This window comes from Lissotriton vulgaris, unplaced genomic scaffold (assembly GCF_964263255.1).
Source record: "Lissotriton vulgaris unplaced genomic scaffold, aLisVul1.2 SCAFFOLD_7775, whole genome shotgun sequence".
Taxonomy (NCBI): Eukaryota; Metazoa; Chordata; class Amphibia; order Caudata; family Salamandridae; genus Lissotriton; species Lissotriton vulgaris.
In genome coordinates, this window is record NW_028249333.1 from 1 (window position 1) to 11,299 (window position 11,299).

Below are 11,299 nucleotides of genomic sequence, written 5' to 3' on the forward strand. Positions count from 1 at the left end.
TGTGCATTGTAATCTCATCCAACCCAGGAAATTTGGACCGAAACGAAACAGTACAATGTTCCGAACATATATGTCCATTCGAGGGTGTCGTAACGCCATTGAGGCATCCATTGAGAGGTAGATATCTTGTTTCTTGAGCCCGCCATCACTCCATAGAGCCTACGTAAATTGAAACGTGTTCCTCTATTACGTATGAAGCCCAATTGATCTGGATGTACGAGGGTAATTATAACCCTTCATAACATAGGAGCCAGAACCTTGATCTTCACATCGAGGAGAGAAACTGGGCGAAGAGAAGTGCACCTCTCCAGTGGATCGCTGCTTATGGATAACTATCGTGGCTAGGTGCTGATCTGATGGGAGTAAATGTTCCTTTCTCGCCTCCCTCCACATGTGGGGTATTAATCTGGATGCTAAGTGTATGTTCAGTTCAATAGGGAGACCGTTCGGCCCCATCGCCTTGCCCGAATTAAGCGCAAGGATCGGCAGTTCAATTTCGCATGGTTCAATATCTGCCTCTTAGTAGTCTCGTAGATTGTCTGATAGGGTCGGGAGCTTAATGTGTCTGTGGAAGTCATGGATCTCTGCACTGGACCAGTGAGTGGTGGGTGAATATAGTTGCTCGGAGTATTGTGCAAATGAATATGAAATCCCTTCTGGATCCGAGAGTCTCACCCTACCTAGTCACTATTTGGGGTACCTATCCTTGTACATGGTCCTTTTTTTCGAGCCATGCAAGTAGCTTCCCCATTTTATTTCCTCCCTTTGTTCCATTAAATCTCTGTATTCTTTTTGGCGAAGACTAAGGGTATGGGTCTGATCTTCATGCAGGATGGCACCTCCCTTTGTTTCTAGGGACTGTATTTTGGTCTCTAGTGCGAGAAGTGTTTTTTCTTGGTCTCTGCGTAGCCTCACTATCTGTGAATAGGCAGTGCCTCGTATAAATGCCTTAAAGGCTTCCCAGAGGATTAAGTTGGTCACTGACCCCTCATTAATTTCAAAGTAAGTGGTTGTTGCCGTATCTAGATTTTTGGTGAACTTGGCATCCTGTAGAAAGAAGGCATTATTGGGCCGTGGTGCACGGGTTTCCCCATATTTCTATCCACACTGGGGAGTGGTCTGAAATTCCTCGGGTCAAGTGTATCTCAGCTACTTTAGCCAGGTGGGCGACCTTCGTAAAGATATAATCCAATATAGAAGGGCTTAAATGAACTCCAGAAAGGAAGGTGTACTGTTGATCTGTCTGTTGTGTGCGCCAGGTATCTGCTAGGCCCAGAGCTGTTACAAAATTGGACAGTGTTGTGTCCCAGCGGGTACTGTGAGTTCTAGCATATCTAAGTCTGGTGAAATCTGCCCCTAGCATTAAAATCCCCTCAGTCAAGTTAATCAGTATCTTGCTCAACCGTATGAGTCTGGTGCGATGTAACCTCCGAGGAATATGGACCGAGCATGGATTAAAAGGGACACCCTCATGTGCCAGTTGGCACCACGTAGGCTCCCTGTGGGTCAACCCTCGTTTTGTGTCTGATAAAGGGTGTGGAATTTTTAATGAGGATGCTCACTCCCCTAAAATCAGTGGTAAACTCTTAATCTACCACCATTATATAGCCATTGTGTAGCCTCCCCAATTCATGGCCTTGCAGGTATAACCTAGCAAGTGGATTTCCTGCACTAATACGACATCAGGGTAATGTTTGCGGACAAATTGGTGGACTATGCTCCATTTAATCTTGTTCCAAGACCATTCACATTCCACGAGAGGATCGACAGGCGAGATTGGTATTGGGGGGTAGGGGGACCGCCATCTTGTAATAGAAACTGGATAGTGGGGGTCGCCCAAGTATGTAGAACGTCCCATTGTCATAGTACTGTTTATGATCTTCAAGTGACTTCATCTGCTGTACCCCCTTCACTGTGACTGCTATTCCGCTGCAGTGCTAAGGGGGGAGGGCGGCCGAGCGGTGGGCGCATGCTGGTGACGGAACCGCACCGTCACCAGTGTCGGTTGCGCTGTGCTTATGACGGAGCGGTTCCGCCATAGCCCCGCCTGCTCAATAGAACGCCCAGCGCAGGCGCGGAATCTGCGCCGCGCAGGCGTGTCGGGCGGGCCATGACGGAACCGCTCCGTCATCAGCACAGCGCCACCGTGGCTGATGATGGAGCGGTTCCGTCATCAGCAGGGGAGGGGTTAATAACTAACCCCATAACCTCAAAAAATCCCCCACCCTGCTGTCCTACCCAGTGGTAATTGAACTACCCACCCTACCCCCAACTGGCATGGTGCCTGCCGCACCTAAAAAGAAAGACGTTGGTTAATTATCGAAGGTTGCGACCAAACTGCTCCTGCCCGCTCTGCCCCAGCATCAAACTAGATTTTAAAGGGAAGTAGGTTCTGCTCACAGGTTTAATTGATGTACAGTGCTTATGGTTAAGTTGGTATCTATAATCCTATGTTTTCTGTATCATTCTGTGTTCCCCTCTTGTCAAAAACATAAAAGACCTCTCCTTACGGCTCCCACAATGTGATCATCGGACCTCACGCCTGCATCACAATCTATATTTGCGGTGGGCCGAGGAACCACTTCTGACCCCCTTCAGGGATGTATTCAGCCTACCCCCATATCTGCCTTCCCCCTCCTTATTTTCACACTCCTCTGTGTCTTCTCGCTGTTTTGGGTGTGACATTCGTTAACTTTCTCCTGCCAGTCCATTGCTAAGTTGTGAAGAGTCAAAAAACCATGTCTTCCCCCTCCCCTATATTACAGGGAGCCTGGCTGGGAAAAGCATCATATACTTGAGTCCGAATGCGGGTTTCCCTCGGTCCAATTTTCAGCCTGCGTATGCGAAGGTAGGACACCTTTTCATCTTGCTCTGCTGGGACTTCTTCTCCCCCCCCCCCCCTTCCTCACCATGTTGAAAGCGCAGGGCACTGGGGCCACTTCGATGTCTTTCAGCTTCCGGAACCACTCTGCCGCCACCGCCTGCTGTGAAGGGTACCCTGGGAGCAACTAACGTGAGAGCTGAGGTCAGTGTCTCCACTTGTGGGTCCCCCTTGCGCGGACTGTCGGTGCCAGGGCATCAATAACTGCCTCCAGAATGTATGTGTCGTCTACCCGGAGGTTTCAGGCCCAGAGCTTCATATATATATATATATATATATATAGCAAGTTATCATGCGTTTGCCCCTCCCAGAGGCCCCAGCATCTGGGGGGTGGTTTTCCTTTTCTGTGCTCTCTGCAGTCCGATATCGGCCGATGTCTTCAGCCCTCCAGGGGCCCCAGGAAAATGCCGGGCCCCGGGGAAAGCAGAGTCGCAGACTAGTCTTCCCCCGGGGTCTTTCGCGCAGGGGATAGGCCAGGTAGGGGAAGGGGAGGAGTTAGGGGGTGGGTACTTAAGCGCGGTGGAGGAAGGGAACTTCCTCTTTTCTGCGCCTGGCACCATCGGGAGGGAGCTCGAAAGGAGTTAGTTTGGACTAGTTTCTGTGAGGCCTAGTGCTAATTTTGGTTGGTTTTCGTTCGGAGCTGTTTCACGGCAGCTGGGTTTCTTCTTTTTGCTTTGTAGGCAGTTTTGATTGGGTAAGATGTCTGGTGTGTCTGCGGAGCAGGTCCGTGAGGCCTTGCTGTTGCTTGCGAGGGCCGGCCGGGATGACCTTATTAGGCCGGGGGTCATGGAGCAGGCGTGGGTGGGGGCCACGAGGGGCACACGTGCTGCCTCGGCCGGGGTCAAGGCGGCGGTGTTCGCCTGCCAGGAGGACGAGCTGGTCCCTGAGGGGGGGTCTGAGGTCAGGAGGGGGGGGGGGGAGGGGGGGGCGGTGTTCCTAAGGATCCGGCGAGGGGCGGGAAGCGCAGGAGCTCCTCCGTGCGGGCTTTCCCTCCGCTTGAGTTTTTGCCTGGGGCCTCGGGATCGGCCGTGAAGGCCGCGCCTTACGCGCTTCTGCCCCCAGGGCCCCTGCTGGTGCCGGCCGGCGCGCTGCAGGGGGAGGGGCAGGCGGGTGCCCCGGCTGGGCCTGCTATGGTCGTGGTTGGGCCCCCGGGTGGCAGTGGGGCCCATGGGCCTGTCGGCCACCTTGCCGGTGATGCTTTTCAGGGGGAAGGACCTGGGGTTGTGTTGCGGGAGGTGGGGGAGCTGGTGGGGGAGGCCCCCATTGACTTGTCCAGGGGTTCCAGGGCGGGCACCCCGGCCGTTTTGAGGCCGGTGGCGCCCGGGGGTGTGGCGGGCCGGAGACGGTCTCCCGCTCTGGTCCCCATTGGCGGGCCTGGTTGGGTGCAAGGTTTCCAGCAGGTGGGTTTCTTTCCCCAAGGGGGTGATTTCTTTGGCTACTGCCCGCCCCCTCCCCCACAGATTTGGGGTTCCGTTTCTTGGGAGGAGAGGTCCAGCGGGGAGCGGATTTTGGAGCAGATTCAGGAGGTCAGGTGGGCAGAGGCGACGCGTGCCAGAGTAGGTGCGGTCTGGGGCCATGAGATTGAGGGTCCACTTACCCCCACCTCCGAGGAGGAACGGGAGGCCGAGAGGCAGGAAGAAGAGGCCAGGAGGGCTAAAGCGAAGAAGGCAGGGCGGGCCGCCCCCCCTCATGGAGGTGCGGCCGGAATAGGGACGGCCGTGACGGCTTTGAGGCCCGATGGTGCCGGGGCCCGCTCAGGTTCGAGCGACCTGAGGGGCGGGAGGGGATCCAAGTCGGCGGTTGTCGGCAGAGCCCGGGGGGGCCTTGCGGGGCACAACACGGCTCCGAGACGCAGGCCGGAAGCAGTAGGGCAGTCCGCGGCGGCTGTCCCTCCACCGCGGGATCGGGCGACTTCGGCACGTGGCGTCTCTGGAATGCGTGGACGTGGGAGTGTGCAGAAAGGTGTGAAGCGTGCAGTGAAGGAGGTGGTCTGCGAGGGTGTGGATCTGGAACCGGTGCTTGAGCTGGATTACAGTGCTGAGAGTGAGGAGTTGGAAGAAGGGGAGGTGCGGGATGACCTGGAAGGCATAGGCGGCGCAGCGGGAGACAACGACCTTGGTGTGTTGCAGGTCGAGACTGGAACTAAGAAGGCCGGATCGGTGGCGGTCCGGGGGACGGAGTCCGGAGGAAGGCCCCGGGAGCGGACGCCGGCACTCGCAGGTGAGGGAGCCTGGTGGGAAGCTTGGGATGACGCTCCTCGGGGTGGGGAAGGCCGGAAACGCACCGGTCGGTGGGTGTGGGGGACGGTTCTGTGAGGGAGGGGGAGTCGCCATCCGGCGGTCCACCTGCGGATGGTAAGAAGGTGGATGGTAAGTCGGTAACTTTGGGGGTGCAGACGGACAAGGGAGATGGCAAAGAGGAGAAAGGGGTGAAGGTGCCTAAGAAGATGCCTTATATGGGGTTGGCGATGCCTCTTGGGTCGCACTTGTCGGAGAAACTGAAAGAGAAAATATGGAAGCATGAGTTTGTGGACGTTTTTAAGTTGCTTAATCGGGAGGTTCAGGCCAAGGAGGGCTCTAAGGAGGAGGAGTGGGAGTTGACGAGGCGGCCTAGGGTGCCGGTGACTACGGAGAATTGGACGTCGGCATTCCTGATCTATGCCAGTGTTTATTGCCAGAAGTATCTGGACCGGGCGATTGCGCTGTTTAAATACATGTATTTACAACAAGGGGTGGTGAGGGACAGAGTCTCTGAATTAAACAGAATACTCTCACCCAGTCAAGAGATCAGGGCTAGATCCAACACCGTTTTTTAGCTCACTGCACCATCCCAGTTTCAGAACCTGGCTGTATGCAAATTAGTCTGTTCCTGTCCCAGTGCATGATGGAAACAGGGCAAACCAAACTACAAAAGCCAATTCTTACACTGGGAAGGAAACAAGCTACCGGGGACCGGTTTCTGGCATTTCAGCCGTCTTCGGCCCGGCTTGCTTGAATCCTGATGGTGCAATGAGCAAGGGACTCACATCTGAGTATACCCTTCCACGCTTAGGGTGGACAAAAATATTTACAACAAGGGGTGGTGAGGGACAGAGTCTCTGAATTAAACCGAATACTCTCACCCAGTCAAGAGATCAGGGCTAGATCCAACACCGTTTTTTAGCTCACTGCACCATCCCAGTTTCAGAACCTGGCTGTATGCAAATTAGTCTGTTCCTGTCCCAGTGCATGATGGGAACAGGGCAAACCAAACTACAAAAGCCAATTCTTACACTGGGAAGGAAACAAGCTACCGGGGACCGGTTTCTGGCATTTCAGCCGTCTTCGGCCCGGCTTGCTTGAATCCTGATGGTGCAATGAGCTAGGGACTCACGTCTGTGTATACCCTCCCACACTTAGTGACCTGATCTTTGGACTGGGTAAGAGTAGTCTGCTTAACTCAGACACTCTGTTCATCACCACCCCCTTTTCTAAATCGTTTTTGGCCACTATAGGTGTGGCAGGGTATACTCAGACATGAGTCCCTTTCTCACTGCTCCATCAGGATTCAAGCAAGCCGGGCCGAAGAAGGCTGAAATGCCAGAAACCGGTCCCCGGTAGCTTGTCTCCTTTCTGGTGAAGAATTGGCTTGGTAGTTTAGTCTGCCCTGTTCCCATGATGCACTGGGCCAGGGACAGACTGATTTGCATATAGCCAGGTTCTGAGCTGGGATGGGGCAGTGAGATAAATAACGGTGATGGATCAAGCCCTGATCTTTGGACTGGGTAAGAGTAGTCTGCTTAACTCAGACACTCTGTTCATCACCACCCCCTTTTCTAAATCGTTTAAATACATGGACATCATTTGCAAGGCCCAGATGCAGTTTGGGGGGTTTGCGTGGTTGAGCTACGACGAGGAGTTTCGGGCCAGGGTTAGCGCGGATCCGGAGAAGAGTTGGGGTGAGGTAGACCAGGAGCTTTGGATGCAGTGGATGGCGTCTTCGCACTCGTCGGCGTCTACACACACTGCCAGTGGTTTGTCGGTGTTGTATCGGTCTTTTCCGCCGCGTCCCGCCCAGGGCGGGGCGGGGGGTGGAACAGTGCCCAGCACCATTGTCGGGTCAGCCGCCCAAGCCCGGGGGTTCCTCCACAGGGGCTTGTTGGAGCTACAATCGGGGGTTCAGCTCTAGGTACCCATGTAAGTTCAAACACGAGTCCTCGAAGTGCGGCGGCAAACACGCCCTTACGCAGTGCCTCACTCACCACTCCCTCCGAACAATGGAGGAACGCTAGGGGGCGGGGCCAGCCTTGTCCGAAGGGCGCCTACTCCGGTTAGGGTGGAGGCAATGGCCCCGTGGCTCGCGTGCTATCCTGATCGCGAGGGCGCGGCTCTTCTGGGGGTTCACCGAGGGTTTTCGGTGGGCTACCAGGGTCCCAGGGAACGTCGTTGGGCTGAGAATTTGAGGTCTGCAAAAGAGTTGCCGGGGGTAGTTGCTGCGAAGTTGGAGAAGGAGGTGGCGGAAGGGAGAGTGGCTGGCCCGTTTACTGACTGGCCGTTGCCGGACCTGATCATTTCTCCGTTGGGGGTGGTGCCAAAGAAGGAGGAAGGGGAGTTCAGAATGATTCACCATTTGTCGTGGCCGGAGGGTCGATCGGTGAATGACTTCATTGCAGAAGAGGACTCGAGGGTACTGTATGCGTCGGTGGACGATGCGGTCCGCCTGGTGAGGTCGTGTGGGCCGGGTACGGAATTGGCGAAGTGTGACATTAAGTCGGCTTTCCGTCTCCTGCCTATTCACCCGGCGGATTTTGCGCTTTTGGGCATGCAGTTTGGGGGTGCCATCTACGTGGACAAGGTTTTGCCCATGGGGTGCGCCATCTCCTGTGCGCTGTTTGAGCTTTTCAGCACTTTCTTGCAGTGGGTCATGGTGCGGGTCAGTGGGTGCCGTGAAGTCACTCACTACTTGGACAATTTCCTCTTCCTGGGGAGGTCGGGGTCCGGGGATTGCGGCAGGGTCCTGTCGCGTTTCCAGGCTTTGGCCTTGCAGTTTGGGGTGCCTTTGGCGCCCGAGAAGACGGCTGGTCCCAGCTGTTGCCTCACTTTCCTGGGGATTGAACTGGACTCGGTACAGTGGATTGCGCGCCTGCCTGCGACCAAAGTGAAGGAGATTCTGGCATGTCTAGAGTGGGCTGTGGGGGAACGGTGGATCCCTTTACGGGCGGTGCAGAAGCTTCTGGGATTCCTTAACTTTGCGTGCAGGGTGGTGCGGTCAGGGCGGACGTTCTGCAGGCGGCTCGGCATGGCCATGTCGGGGGCGGTGCTGCCGCATCACAGAGTGCTGCGGCTGTTGCGCAGGTTCATGTTGGCGTGCCTGCAGCTGAATGTGGTGTTTCGGGCTAAGCATGTCCCTGGGGTGAATAATGACATTGCGGATGCTTTGTCTCGTTCGCAGTGGCAGCGGTTCCGACACCTGGCGCCGGGAGCGGACGCCTGCAAGACCGAGCTGCCGGCCGGCATCTGGGCCTTGGGGGATTGAGGATGATTGGTCTGGTGGAGGGTTCTTTGGCTCCGACCACGAGGAGGACATATCGTCTTGCATGGTCTGAATTTAGTACTTTCATGGGCTGGACAGTGGATGGTGTCGTGAGCGGGGAGTCGGTTGTGGTGGAAGGTCTGAGGGGTTACGTGTTGGCTTGTATGGACCGGGGGTTGACTGCGGCTACGATCTCTGGGAAGTTGGCTGGAATTTCTTTTTACTGTGTTTTGTTCTTGGGTTTTGACCCCACCAAGGATGTGGTGTTGGCTCGCATGTTGCGGGGGTGGGGTCTGGAGAGGGGGGCTGGGGGGAGTCGGCTGCGGGAGGCAGTGACGTTTGATTTGTTGGTTCGGCTGGTTGGGGTGTTGCCGGAATGCTGTTATGACCCGATTGAGGTGGGCCTGTTTCGTTTGTGCATGGTATGGATGTTTTTTGGGGCGTTCTGGGTGTCTGAGCTGCTGGGCACGAGACGGGGGCGGGTAGGTTGTTTGAGGAGGTGCGTGTGGATGCGGGGCGTTTGGGGATTTGGCTGGGTCGCTCGAAGACGGATCAAGTGGGCAGGGGCAAATGGGTATGGTTGAATGAGTCTGGCGGGGCGGTTTGCCCGGTCCTGGAGTGGAGGTCTTTCTTGGGGACGGCTGGGGACCGAGGTGGCGAAATTTTCTGCCATGCGTCTGGTGCGAGAGTGATGGCTGGCCAGCTGTTGGCGGTGTTGCGTATGGCTTTGGGACGCTTGGGAATGGATGGAGCTGGTTTCAGCACTCATTCTTTTCGCATTGGGGCTGCGACTGCGGCGGCCCGCCTGGGTTAGTCCTGGGACAGGATTAGGAGGATTGGGCGTTGGAAGTCGCTCTGTTGTGAGAGGTATGTGGGGAAGTAGTTTGGTCCCAGGCAGGTTGTTGGTTGTTGCACTGTTTTGTTCCCTGTTCTAACATCTTTTTCTTCGTAGGTTGCGTGGGTGGCCCGGGCGGGAGGACGGTGACTTGGATCGTTGGGCACTTATTCGTGCACTGGGCATCCAAATATGCGGACCAGCAGGTTTACGGCCGTAACCTGGGACTGAAGGGACAATTGCACGAGGTGAAATGGTGGGGAAAGAGCGGAATGCGATGGGGGGCACTACTGCCCTGGCTCGCGAAGATGGTCCCACAGAGGGGATGCCCGGATTTGCTGATCATTCATCTGGGGGAAAATGACCATGTGCGACTGTCTGGTTTGGCATTGCTGCAACTCGTGCAAATGGATTTGGAAGTTTTGAAATCAAGGATGGCGGGGGCCTGCATTGCCTGGACGGAGCTGGTCCCCCGGAAAGTGTGGAGAGGGGCTTTGAAACATGGGGCCATCGAGAAGGCCCGGAGGAAGCTTAATAGGGCGATGAGACTCTACTGTGCGGACAGGGACGTTAAGGTCATTGCACATCCTGGGATTCGACTGGAGGAGCCATTAGCTTTTAGGGAGGACAGAGTGCACTTGTCTCAGCTGGGCAATGCGTGGTACATGATGGAGTTGCGGGATGTGGTGAGCAAGTTGTGGAACGAGTCTATCTGGTGTCGCCGGGAGTGAATGGTAGGGTATCGGACGAGCAGCCCTGTGGGGGGTGGGGCAGTGAACCGCCCTACAGGGGGTTCACTGGTTGGCAGGATTCGAAGGGACAGGGGGTCAAGAGCGGGCACACCCATCCCTTGGGGGGGGAGTTTGCATAGGACGGATAGAAGCGTGAATGGAAGGTTGCAATGACTGGGGGCTGGAAGACGGTGATTGACGGGCAAGAGAAAGGTGTTTGGAGCCTCTAGGGCTTGGTGATGACGCGGAGTGAATGAAACGAATGGGGGGGGGGGGGAAGTGTGAGTGGGGGTTTGCTGTTAGTGTTATTGTTGAGTTATTGTTATGTACAGATTCGCAGTTCTGGTCTAATAAAATGGCCTTTTACGCTGACACTCCGTGGTCTGTTTTATTGCGCGATGCCGGGCCCCGGGGAAAGCAGAGTCGCAGACTAGTCTTCCCCCGGGGTCTTTCGCGCAGGGGATAGGCCAGGTAGGGGATGGAGAGGAGTTAGGGGGTGGGTACTTAAGCGCGGGGGAGGAAGGGAACTTCCTCTTTTCTGCGCCTGGCACCATCGGGAGGGAGCTCGAAAGGCCGCCCACCCACCCGGCATCTGGAGGTGGTTTGTTGGGTCGGTCCATAGCGTTGCCAGTTTAGGCCAGAGCTGCTGTAGGCAGGATTCGAAGGGACAGGGGGTCAAGAGCGGGCACACCCATCCCTTGGGGGGGGAGTTTGCATAGGACGGATAGAAGCGTGAATGGAAGGTTGCAATGACTGGGGGCTGGAAGACGGTGATTGACGGGCAAGAGAAAGGTGTTTGGAGCCTCTAGGGCTTGGTGATGACGCGGAGTGAATGAAACGAATGGGGGGGGGGAAGTGTGAGTGGGGGTTTGCTGTTACTGTTATTGTTGAGTTATTGTTATGTACAGATTCGCAGTTCTGGTCTAATAAAATGGCCTTTTACGCTGACACTGCGTGGTCTGTTTTATTGCGCAGAGGGAGCAGACCCATCCAACACAGCACCATGAGCACCTGGTAGGAGTGGGTGTAGGCTGGAAGGCCTGCTCATCTATGTATCGCTGCTGTGCTTCGTGGCAAGGAATGCACAGAGGGCCACTCCCAACTATGGGACCGGTGTCATCTGGATGGCCCACTGGAGATGTCCTGAACTTTTGGAAAGGTGGGAGAGGGGAGCAGCAGTCTGTTACGGTTGTCAGGCCCTCCGAGTCTCTATCCCCACCACCTCCGCCTGCGCAGTCTTCAATTTGGATGTCCGCTCCCCTCAATCCTGTTCTGCAGCTCCGAGGCCCACACATTGCCCGCTGGTAACACAGGTGCGTCAACTGGGGTCTGAAGGTCGCT